The sequence below is a fragment of the Lactuca saligna genome, chromosome 8 (genome assembly GCF_052625555.1).
Source record: "Lactuca saligna cultivar CGN05327 chromosome 8, ASM5262555v1, whole genome shotgun sequence".
NCBI lineage: Eukaryota > Viridiplantae > Streptophyta > Magnoliopsida > Asterales > Asteraceae > Lactuca > Lactuca saligna.
Genome location: NC_136424.1, coordinates 140,940,142 through 140,953,469, shown reverse-complemented (window position 1 = coordinate 140,953,469; position 13,328 = coordinate 140,940,142). Strand labels below are relative to the sequence as shown.

The window sequence follows — 13,328 nt, the reverse complement described above, 5'->3', positions numbered from 1 at the left end:
TCGGCTGGTGGCTGCTCCTTTTGATAGAAACCTCGACCTGTCTGCCTGTACTTCTCTTCTTTTTGTTTCTTATACTCTTCATATGGAAGCCACTCCTTCTTTGGTTTCCACCGGTCTTCCTCAAACTTATCCCCACTCAAGTAGCACACTTGAGCTTTTCTGTTCACAAACTCATCTAAATTGTCGTCGTTTGTCAAGTACGGACCACTACACCTCTCGCAACCCACTCTTATGGCATGAATTGAGTTATCCATTTGTGTCAACCTCCGGTCCATATTATTTAGCATAGCCATCATGGCTGCTATTTCTTCAGTTTGGGCTCCTCCTCCGCCTTTAACTCCTTCCTGCCTAGGGTTGTGGTATTCGTGAGAGTGTTTTGCGAATTCTTCAGTTAATTCCTTGACTTCGCCCGGATTTTTCCTTGTAAGTGGTCCTTGAGAATCAAGGAGTTGTCTTGTCATCACATTTACCCCATCATAAAATATTGATACCTCCTGTTGAATGTTAAGTTCATGTTGAGGACAATTCCTTAACAACCCTTTGTAACGGTCCCAAGCTTCGTAAAGTGACTCTACCGGGTTTTGCTAAAAATTGGCTATTGCCTTTTTGAGTTTAGCAATCTTGGATGGTGGACATTATTGATCTAAAAACTGCTCACGCATTTGAGCCCAAGTAGTTACGGTACCTGGTGAAAGTGCTTTTAATCAATCCTTTGCAGCTCCTTTAAAGGTAATTGGGAGCATCCTTAGCAAAATGGTGTCTCTGTTAATATTTGGGACATTAAAGTAATCGGCAATGTCATTTACTTCATCTAAGTGTTTGAATGCATCCTCGTGATCCTTTCCATAGAATGGGATATCCTTTAGTGCGGAAAGGATATGTCCCTGTAGCTCGAATGTGGAAGTGGCAGGGATTGCAGGTTGTACTAGGCCTGGACCAACATCTTCTTGAATTCTCTTTCTGTAAGCTCCCATGGACATTTCCTCAATATTTTCCATCTCATTCCTGGGCTCGTTCTCGGGTTTGCTCGTATGTTCTTCAAATTCGGGCTCGGTATCGTACTCGGATTCGGTTTGGAAGTGTATTTGATCCAAGTGTTCAAGCTTGCTTTTGCTCTTCGAGGATGAACTTGACTCCCCAGTCTTCTTCCCTGATTTCTTTGAAAACACTGATTTGAATTCTTGTAAGGGCATATTTTTCTTGTGAATTGCAGACTCGAGATCTTTAAGTGGTGGCACCAAGGGTGTGTTAGAGCCTCTGGTCATGAACTCCTGCAGATTAACTAAATAAACAAAACATAAAACAGAACTAAAATAGAAAAATTAACTAAAAACAAAAAAAAATCTAAAATTCTAGGTGTCCACGTCGTTGCACTAATCTAGCCACGTCGTTGACTCTGTGTCTAAAAAAAATTAAACTTTGCTGAAAAATTAACTTTTTGTGGGTTTTACCCCACAAGAAGGATCGATTAATTTAATGCAAATAAATAAGCTAATAAACTAAGCCATTCCCCGGCAACGGCGACAAAAAATTGATGTGCACGAAAGTACCCACTAATTATAATATTTATAACCTAACAAACTTAAACTAACTATACACTTATAGGCAGTGTACCTAGTCAAATTACTGTATAGCTTGGGTAAGTCGGGTGTCGATCACAGGGAACAATGTTACTAATTAATATACTTGCTATCAAATTAACCTAATTATTAACAAGTTTAGAAAGGGTTTTTATCTGATTTTACAAGATCAGACGAACAAAACACAAATTCAGTCAATTAAGTAAAAACACTCTTGTCTAGTTCGAATCCACTTCGTCCTTATGGCTAGCTAATGGTTATGGATTATCAAGTTGGTTGTAATTGTATTAGTAATTTAAGTCTAACTTTACCAATAATTAATTACTTCATGTCAAATTATGTATGGTCACACACAATCAAACATAGAGCTAATTATGAACATGAATATGCTATGTAAGAATTATTATGCAAACGCAATTATAATCACAATCCACGTTCTCTCACACATCTAAGTTTATTTACTCTAATTACTAACTAAGATTGGTCAATCCTAGCTCTAATAATTTAATGTTCACTAAATCACTAGGTAAACAAATTCATGCAGTTAATGGTCACTAAGCTACACAAAACATGGAATCAAGCAACTAGAGAAACAAACACAAGCATGCCAGGTAACTATAAATCCAACACAAGCAATTCACCAACTAAATAAATCCATAAAAATTAAGCTATTCATAAGTTGGAAGCTTCATCTAGCTAAACAAGAGTAGCTAGATTTAGCTGCTCATAATAGCAACTAACACGCTAACACAAATCAAAGTATATTGAGACATGTTCCTAAGTAACAAATAAATAACCTAAATTATAGACCTTCACTCTTTTGGTGTTGAAAGCTTCTTCCCAGGACTTTTCTTTTGCTCAAAATCGCCTTCTCGAATCCCTTTCTCTGGCCAACAAAAAGTCTCTATTCGTCATAACCGAGATTGCTTAAATATCCTAAAAAATATCGCGCCACGTCGTGGCTAGCTTGGCCACGTCGTGATCCCCAGGCAATCCATATCGGGCAAGGACTCTTTCTTTACACGATCTTTATCTTCTTGAATACTCATGCCACGTCGTGGGCATCCATGCCACGTCGTGGGTTCAGTAATTTTCGTGGATTTATTCATCTGTTGTATTCCAAGTCTCACCGCATTTGTGACATATCGGGTTGGTACTAGCATCGGTGGTGGAAACGAGGTGTCGAGTAAGAGTTATGGGAACATGGGTGTTTATATTGTTCATCCAATTTGAACTTTTCCTTTAATAGGGTCCAGTTTTACCACTACCATCGCAAGCCTGGTTGACTCCGATGTCAGGGGCTTGAGTGATGGGTCGTGTCGGTGCTCCATAGCTATGAGCATGGTGCCCTATTTTTAGGCAATTGCAACATTTCATTTCATGGCAAGCCCTATTATGACGATAGCTACACTTATCACACTTCGGTAGCTTTCCCTCGTATGGTCTGATCGGTACTGGGAATGCAGGGGTTGCCACTTGTTGTCGTTTCATGGCATGTCTTTGGGATCGCTTGCGTTCCTACTGGGCTCGGCGCTTTCGTTTCCTGTTCTTTGTTTTTCGGCTTAGAGATTGATACTACTATTGGGGTGGTCCAGTCCTTTGTCAGCATAGCTTGTGTTGATAGCGCTGCGGTTTGCAAGGATAGCTGCCACGACAGCCATCACAGCAATCGTAAGTGCGACTTGGAAAGTAGCGGTGTCCATAGGAAAAGCAGGGGTTTCGTCGTTCGGTGGGCCATCTCTAGGTGACGACATGATTCTATAATACGAAAGAAAAGGCGTTCGTGAGCTATTACGGTTGAGCCTTTATAGGTTTGATTCTGACAAAGAGATGAGATATTATATATGAAAAGTTAGCTTATACACATTATGATATAATCAAGATTGGGCAGATAATAAAATGTGTGATTCTACTCTAGTAACAGATCCCAACGAGGAAAAGAAACTAAATTAGAAATCTCACATTTTATTGTCTACCAGGTCTTCGTTATATATAATTAGGAAATGTATAAGCGAGGAAAGTCATAATAATAATCTTCTTACAAATACTTTTCGATGAACTAGAATTCCTAGTAAAGGCTACTATTGACCCTAGATGTGCTTCGATCGTTCCATGGAAGAGTAAGAGTATGTTCTCGAAGGTTTGGTCTACATCCCCATGATGCAGTCCTAGTATAGAGTAGAAGTAAGTTTGTAGAGTGGTCTCAAGACATTTGTCCTCCAAACTCGGGTACTATAGGTTGGTGGATAATATGATCCAACCACTAAAAGATACTTGGAAATGTCTCCAGATTTAAATTACTATAGTCCAATGACTTGGCTAAAGCATGTTTCAGATAGACTCCAATGAAGGTATGATGAGAGTATTTGAAAAAAAAGTGACACATAAGTTAGCCGAATGCCAATATCATCGATGTTTAAGATGTAATAAGTTCGTGAAAGTTGACGTTGTAGTAGGTCTTACATCACATATGGAGTAGAAAAGTCTTTGACAACATAAAGACCTAACTAAAGTACTTACATTACAAGGTAGTCACACAGAAATTGTTACTCAAAACATTGACAGGAACACGGTTCTTTAAAAGAGGAAGGAATGTAAAGCATCTCCTACTGGTGATGGTCACCTCTATGGTGAACCCTTAGTTCATCTAGTTCACATTCCATATCAAGCAGGTATCTTTCGTATACCATCTGACGTACTTGGAGCTCTATGACTTCGGCTCGGGTTTCAGCTAGTGCTTGTATAAGGGTTTCGTGGTCTCTCTCAGATCTCTCACGAGCATGCTCAAGGTGATTGGTGCGAAGGATATGCATTCCTCGATTGGTATCAACTTCTGCGATACGATGTAGAGTTGTCCTGTCCTGAATTTTATTTCGAGCAACTCTACGGATCAGGATTGGTAGAACTCTGTCTGCTGAGTTCCCTTCGTTTACGTTGTAGCAGCTTCGGTCTACATTAAACGACATAGGTTGATCTTGCTCTTCACTCCATGTTTCCAAGCATTCTACCCAAGGATGCGTCGGGCCATGAAAAGTCGGGCGAGGGTTAGGATTTGGAATGGGAACTACTGGGGGTAGGTTCTCAACCTCGGTTTCGGAGTTATCATCATCCGAAAGGTCTTCAACATGGTGATCATTCAAAGGGATTGGATGATCATTCTCGAGTTCTTCTCCAAAACATCCAGCATTGCCTTCATTCGGAAGGTACGGGTTGTCGTGGGGATGGAGTCCAGCCATGTTATCTACGCGAGAATTGGGGTAAGGAAATAATTATTAGATGATATATCTAGATAATTATTAGAAAATCTTCTTTAGTTACATCACTATTTGTATAGTGCATACCAGTCATATGTAATCAAAACAGGATAGGCCTTCGAATAAGCGACCTTAACTCCAAATTCACAAGGAACCGGGGTAAAGCAAAAATTTCACAGATTCTAAGTCTATAACATCCTAGTTACATATAAACTTAGTGTATCCACTTAGCAACTATCAACTTAGTAATGAAGATCCTTTTTAGTTCTCAAGTAAGTAATTATAGTAACACAAAACAACCCTATGGTATTTTAGACCTATGTTCTGTTATAATGTTCTCATCGTAGTAGTGTTGGTAAGTTTTTAGACTTGTTAACACATCACAACCATTCTTAGGCATGTGCTAATCACTCATCGGAACAAAATGGTTGATCACGCTATGCCACTCCCAAGATTGACCATACATTCCATAGCTTACCTGTGATATTCAACAATCATAATACTTTTGTTCTTGTCATTGTGACACGGGTTTTAGTATGAATGCAGGCACATATACTTTGTTACATATTTTATTATTTAAAAGTACAAAATCTTGGTCAGAGTATTTTTAATCCCTTTGTATTTATAGTTACTATATCTTTTATACGTTGATATACTTAATTCACTATAAACAATGCTCTGATACTAATCTGTCACACCCTGAAACCGAAAACGGCGTAAACGTTTTGGGGCAGAGGACGTCATGTAATGTATCATAACAATGTAAAGTAGTAAACTAGAAACAACATCATCCATTGCATAAATAGTATAATTTTAATTGCAAGTGTGTTCTTTCATAGTATAAGACAACATAATGAATAATCAAAATAAAAGAGGAGTCTTGATTTCTCCGTCTTCACAAAACCTGGTCGTCGTACCTGTCTATATATGACCTAAAAATACCAGTTAATTTGAAAGCGAGTATCAGTAATAAAACTGGTGAATTCATAAGTATTAATGTGTCTTTGATTTGTAAAACTGGAAAGTAAAGACTTGTAAACATTTGGAAGTAGTTGAAAGCTTTTGAATACCCTAGCAAATCCCTATGATTCATATTAGTATAAAAAGTAGTCTTCTACCAAGACCTAACTGTTTTGTAAGTAGCCTTCTACCAAGACTAGCATGTTTTGAAAGTAGCCTTCTACCAAGACTAGACTGTACGCCTATTGATATTATTTTCTACCTCATCGATTATGTGAATGTGGCACATGGTAAAGGTATTAATAATATATTACCCAGATTTTTAATCCGTTTGCAATTGTCGTATGCAAAGTGTAAGTACTGTAGTATTTGTAATAGGTGACTACTTTGAACTAATTTTCCTTTATTGATGGTTAAGGTAATATGTGATGGCTAGAACCCTTACTATACGATCTCTATTAGGAGATTCTAGAAAGCAAACACGAACCTACATTTCTACAAGCCATGAACATCCACATTACTATGATCATGTATACCCAATATAATAATAACAATGCAGAGTGATTCATTTGTATAGTTAGATCATGTACTTGTTCCATGCTATAGCATCTTGTTATGTCTGTTCTGATATCGTGTATTGTCAGTGTAATCGTGTAAGCATGTCTATGTAAGCGTATTCATGTAAGCGTATCTATGTAAACGTATACATGTAAGTGTATCTATGTGAACATATTCATGTAACATGTAATGTATTAGTATAGACTCATGAATGAACTGACTCTTGTGTGATTCCTTGTACTTGGAATGGTAAATAGTATCTCCTAACTACACCTATTATAGTTACTAGTGACGTACGAGTATAACCGGGAGTACACATTTGCTACCCAAAGGTACTGAACTAACTCAGGGAACCTTTATACCTATATATGCATAGATGATATATAATTAATATTTATACGACATTCGGACGAGCAACTGATGCCCTAAGGCCACATCGCAATGAGGAAAAGGAAATAAAGCGAGCTAGGCGTCCTAAGTCCTTTAAACATTATTTATATTAATATACATATCTAGGCATTCATTTGACAATATAAAAGCATAAAAGAAGTTTTGTAAAATCTTTGAAAAGTTTAGTACTAACAAACGATGACTTGATGTTAGTTTATAAAATGATTTGAAAGTATTTTGTTTGATAAGACAGTTTATGTATAAGGAAAACCTTTGTTTGAAAACACATTTGTAACAGAGTTTGAAAGGAAACTTACAATATGTAAGACAGTTTGATAAAGAGTTTTAGACATGTAAAAAAGTTTAAGAAAGTCATTTGAAGAAATCTGTTTGGTAAAACAGTTAACGTATAGTAAATCCATTTGCATTCTAGTTATTAATCACATGTGATTGATATATTAACTAAACATGATTCAACTTGTATTACCCCTCCCTCATAAAGCATTTATAAAATTTAAATACATTTAAAAGGTTATTTAAGGGGCATGAACTCACCTGTAGCGAGTGGATCGGATGGAAGTGTCGGACACATGTTCGGTGTCATGTGAAGACTTAAACACAGACACACACACACAGATCCTAATAACATATGAATACATATTTATATATATATAATTAGTGTTTATTACACTAATTAAACATGTATAAACATCCTAATGTGAGGAAAACACTTTGGTCAAAGTGTTTGGAGGCTATCGTGTTGCAACAAAGGAGTGCAAGGCCTTATACGAGAGTTTATGGTCATTGGACCATGTCTTAAGGAGTTTGCGGCCCATAGGAGTTTACTCAAGGCCTTAAACTCTCAATTGGGTCACCAAATGAGGCTCAAAACTATTATAACTTAAGTGGTTAAGTGTTCCAAGTCTTAAACAAGAGGTTGGGTGGGTTTAAGGTCTAAGAATGGCCTTGTATGGTGTTTACGGCCATGGGACCACTTCCCCATGAGTTTACAGCCATAAACTCATGGTATGAAGTACCAAATCGTGTAATGAAGTCCCTAGTTCAATGGTATAAGGTTCTATGGTAAGTTCCATGGCTCACTAAGGGGTTAGGGTGTCATTTGCACCCTTAAAAGGGGTGTACGACCCAATAACATGTCTTGGCCGTAAACTCCTTGAATCCTGTGATTCCTTATGTTTTCTAAGCCTTAAAAATGATAAAACTAGTTTACAATGAGTTAGAACAAGAGTACTTACAATCTAGGAGCTTGAATGGTCGGTTTTGGCCAGGAACACGAGTGTGTGTTCTTGGTGGAACTTGAAGATCTACAAAATGGAATGATTTCATGGGTGAAATCATGTAAGATTACTAGTTTATGCAAGATAACAACTAGTTTAGACAATAAGCTTACGAGTTTTGAAGATCGAAAACGTAGATCGGGATGATACTTGAAAGGATTTGGGCCAAGAGGAGGAAAAGAATGAACAAAGTGGCCACGACTTTACCTTATAGGAGGAGTTTACGGCCCACTTGGAGTTTACGACCGTAAACTCCATGGTGGTTGTCGTGAACTCCTGGTTAAGATGTTCCGGACTTGTTCTATGAGCTATAACTTCAGCCGATAAACCCCGACACTTATTTTTTAGGTGCACAAGGCTCAGAACGCTCAAATAAACTCCTAATTGTGCTAAAAGATAACAACAATGAGTTTGACTTCTAATGAAGTGTTTGACTGAACTGGATAGAAAATTTTGGGTTGTCACACCATCGACACTATAACTCCCATCATCTGAGAAATCATCAATTTCAATGGCTATTGAAGATTGTGTACATACAATGAAATCTAAACCCACCAAAAAACCTTGTAGTCTACATTGTCATCGGTGTCAAGGATTTACTACAGTCTCTAATGACCTTGACCTAAAAAACCTCTGTTACCAACATTAAAACCTTCACATTAACTCTTTATGATGTAATTGATGTGACCAAATGATGAAAAAGACGATGACGTCATGAAATTCCATAAAATCGTTGTGATGGTTCCTTGGTTACTGAGGTTCGTTGGACGTAGATGTGTTGAGGTGGTGGCCATCAGATCCGGGGCATAGGTTTCATATATGGTTTTAAAGAAAGAAGTTATGTGAAAGTGACAAACGTAGTTGATTGGTGGGACCGAATCCACATATGTTTAGTTTCTAAATTTATGTATAAATAAATTAAAATAAATTGTAACTCAATTAACAATTAAATACATAAGGGTTTTATAGGTTTTTATTTTTTTGCATCTACGAGGGACCAACAGAGCAACGCAAACACATTATAGAGATTTTTTGGTTTAAAAACATAGTAGTTAGGGACTAAACACACAAATTACTCCAAACCATAGGGACCATCCATGTAATTTACTTTTATTTCTACCTGAGGTATGTGTGGGCTGTAGCACACATTGTGTAGAAAAATGAGAAGTTTATCTAGACTGTATTTATTCTAATTTGTTATTATATCTTTTTTTTTCATAAATATTATAAGGCTATATGGTGTGGGATGTCTGGATGTCGTCGCTTTGCCAACTATAAACCTGATAGGTTTACTACACATTTATACATATAAAATAGGCAACAAAAGCAATTCAAATAATCCCTAATGTACATACACCTAAGATCTAGGTTTTACTATTCTGACAACATACTTTCAAAATAAAATTATTAAGTAAGGAAAGAGATTGGTTTGACAACCTTTTGAAAAAATTGAATTTGTCACTTGAAGACTTGATGATTTCGATCTCCTTGTTGCTTTTGGAAAGAGTAGCACCCAAAGTAGAATGTTTCTAATGTCTCACAACTAAAAGACAAAATTCTTACAACTTTTATTAGGTGTTTGGGAATGCTTTTAAAAAGGAATTATTAGCTTATTGGCTTTTGAAAATGCCAATAAGTTAAAAACGTGTTTGGCAAACACTAACTTTATAGTAAAAAAGGGGCTTTTCCAAAAAGCCATGAATTCTTGGATTTTCCAAAAAGCTAATAAGCACTTTCAGAAGAAATCCCAAACACACTCTTAGAGAAAGAGGAGAGAGGTTGGTAAATTGGTTTTCTCAATCGTATGAGAGGTATGGACAATTTCATCAAGGACTAGAGCGGACTTCTTATATTTGTGGTATTTTCCAAATAACGATGATTTGAGTCGATTAAATAATCATATTTAATCTTGATCCAAATCTTTTTCTTATTTGTTATGTACATAGCATTGAAAGGTTTTTGGAACCAACATAAAATCGTCCACCTATAGGAACATCGAGAATATTCTCGGTGCTAAACTATTGTACAATCACTATTGACCCCATGTACCTTTCGATAAAATCTGATTAATTCGAAATGAATTCAATGTTAATTCTAACTAATTTTAATTAGTTTGTAATTAATTTATTAACACGTAATAAGTTAATAAACTATTTATCTCAATCTCTCTAATTAGTTCTAGTTTTTTAGCCTCTAGGGACAACCTAAAAATGACTTTGTTATTATTCTCAAAGTTATACCAATTACTTATGACATTGGACACTTATTTCCAATAGTCTCCAACATAGATAAGTGTATGTACCATTGGTCAGATAAATTTTAAATAACCAATGAAGCGTGCTTTCCACAACAACTATTGAATTCCGATTTAAACAAAAGTCATCCCTTAGATAAGTGATCAATGATATATTTGTTCTACAAGATATCATTGTGAACTGAGTCATGGATAATGAATCAAACTACAATTATTCGTTTATTCTACAAGATACCATTGTGAACCGAGTCATTGATAATGAATCAAACTAACAATCCAACTTTTAGTTTCATGATTTCTAATGTATGATGATCAAATCAAACTACTAATTAAACACATCAATTCAGTTCGTGTTATGCCTAGCACTTAAATGTCATTGTCGAATCACCAAGGCGCCTACGGTATCACCTTTCCCACTAACAAGAAAATAAAATAATAAGCTTCGACTACACAACAATTGTATTCTCATTAAATCATGCATAGGCTTACTAATGTTGTATGGCTATCGGCCCATATAAAAAAAGCTGTCTGGAAAGACAAGCAAAAATCCTAGATATCCCCGGAAAAGCCCAAATACATAAACATGCCAACACGCAACTTAACCCGGTCTTAATCACACCAAACAACAATAAAATATAGAAAGAATATTTTGTATGTAAATATCTCGGGGAACATGGAAAAGGCAGTATTATCTTATTAAAGGGTTCTACCCTTGCGACCTTTGGGACAAAACAAGACCTCAACAGGAGAGCAATAAACTGCACCCACTCTCCTCTATAAAAGGACAAATCATTCATTGAATAGGTAGCATCATATTTTCTTTCTCAAGAAACTCAAGTAATCTTTCTTGCAATCTCGACTAATATCTAACTTAGGCATCAGAGAGAAATATCGGGGTCCAACTCTCGGTATGGCTTTCTAACCTAGATTTCGTCTACCTTGTCTAGCGTGAATTCCTAAGTATTCATTAGAAGAGGCATGTAAGGTACAACTAGACACATATCTTAGAATCCACATAAGAATATTGCTGCCATCGATCTATAAAAAATGCATGATAAATCACAAGCCACACGTCTCATGGATGGCTCAAGCTTTTGTCCCATTAACTTAATCCCAGCATTCACCCCACTTACACAAATGACGCCAAGCACAGTCGCACCAACCGTTATTTTGTCCCGGAAAATGGAACAAACGCCATTCCAACTACACATCTAAGAAGAAGGAGAGCCACAATGACAATCATCATGGAAAGGAAAGAAAACAAGGCAAGCAAGCTTGGTAACGATTGCATCGAATAGTACATCCATCACAGGCATACCAACCACACCAATGGGATAACATAAGAATACCCTAAGAAACAAAAAGTTGATGGTGCAAGTCCTACCCCTGTTATTGCAACAACATTTAAACACCATGATGGTGTTGGAACAACAAAATGCATCACCATACATTCCATTGCCACCGCCATTCCCATATACACATTATCAAGCGTATTAGCCCCCTTGGGGCCAACAAGCTTGTACAACAAAACCATCCTTGGAGATCATGCAATGCTGTAGGTCCAATGGACCAGCCAAGCAGCAAACAACAACACATCGAGAGACTCAACAAGGAACACTAATAACTATTGCCTCTTGATATCGGATAACTCACTCCTTATCTGTGGTATATGTGAGTATCAGTTACGTTTAGTAGCAAATATACCAGAACTTTCAAAATATGATGGATCAAGAGACCCATATGATCATATTGAAAACTAGAAATGGACAATGGATACTTATTACCTATACAAGAAGTACCAGTGCGTCTTTGTAACATCTAAAAAATCACAACCAATGTCAACTTTTCAAAACAACCTATTTACTAAAAGAGTGTTTCCAAAATCATTTTTTCCGAAAACATTAATCAAAATCAAAAGCTTCCAAGATCAGTGACATAAAATGTAAGGATGTGTACGGTCACGCCTTCGCCTTGCCACTGTCCTCAGAAGTAGCTGAAATAAAACTAAAACTATAAGCTAACACTTAGTGAGTTCCTCCAAGATACGACCACACAATACACATACCACATATAAACAAGCATGTTGGGTCCATTTGGTCATTGGACTGGAATACCCACGGGTCCATAACCATCGTGCATGATTACCCCTAGTGGAATCAGTAATCGGTTTTGAATGCCAATATACAACAGGGTCACTCAGTCATCAAACTAAAATACCAATATAGAATAGGTCCACTTAGTCATCAGTTTGGAATACCAATACACAATAACAATATATAGTAGGTCTACTTTGTCATTAGACTGGAATACCAATATACAACGGGCCCACTCAGTCATCGGACTGGAATACCCTCGTGTCCACTTCGTCATCAGACTGGAATACCTTTGGTCTGTTTACTCACTCACATATCAGTAAAGTCTTAACCCAACACCATATGTCTACATATAACAGATAAAAAACATATTCAACAGACAAATAATCATTCAGATAGAAATCATAGGCAGTCCTACAGATCAACCGATCTTAACATATCAGCAACTACCATATAGTCTTATAGATCTACCTAGAGGTGTTCCCTGTTTGGATAAAATGAATTGTCTGATTGGACAATTTGGTTCGGATATTCGTATTTTTGGATTGTTTTTTGTACAATACCGAATTGTTATTTTGGAGTTCGGATTTGTTTTGGTTTATAAAATAAGAACCGAATTTTCCAAAATAAAACTGAATATAAATTTATTATATACTTACTTTTTAATATATATCTATAATTATTTATTAATTTTATCAATTATTTTTTCAAATAAGTTCAAAAGGGTTCACATAATAAAAAACTTTAATATGAATTTTCTTTCAAAAGTTTTTTATCTGTTAAATCTTAAACTATAAAATACCTTCTTAGTATTTGTTTATAAATTTTAAATCGCAGCTAAATATTTTATTTTTGTCTCTTCTGTAAAAAATTGGATAATATTATAACTATATGTCGTTTTAAACTTTTTGGGTTTTTGAAAACCGAATTATAAAAACCGA

General features: G+C 36.3%; 1 non-coding gene across 1 annotated transcript; it reads left to right on the top strand.

Moving 5' to 3' along the window:
• The first annotated feature begins 507 nt into the window (after window positions 1-507).
• Window positions 508-614, top strand: LOC145013486 (small nucleolar RNA R71). Its single transcript, XR_013665042.1, has one exon. It is a non-coding gene; the product is annotated as a small nucleolar RNA R71 (small nucleolar RNA).
• The last annotated feature ends 12,714 nt before the right edge of the window (window positions 615-13,328 follow it).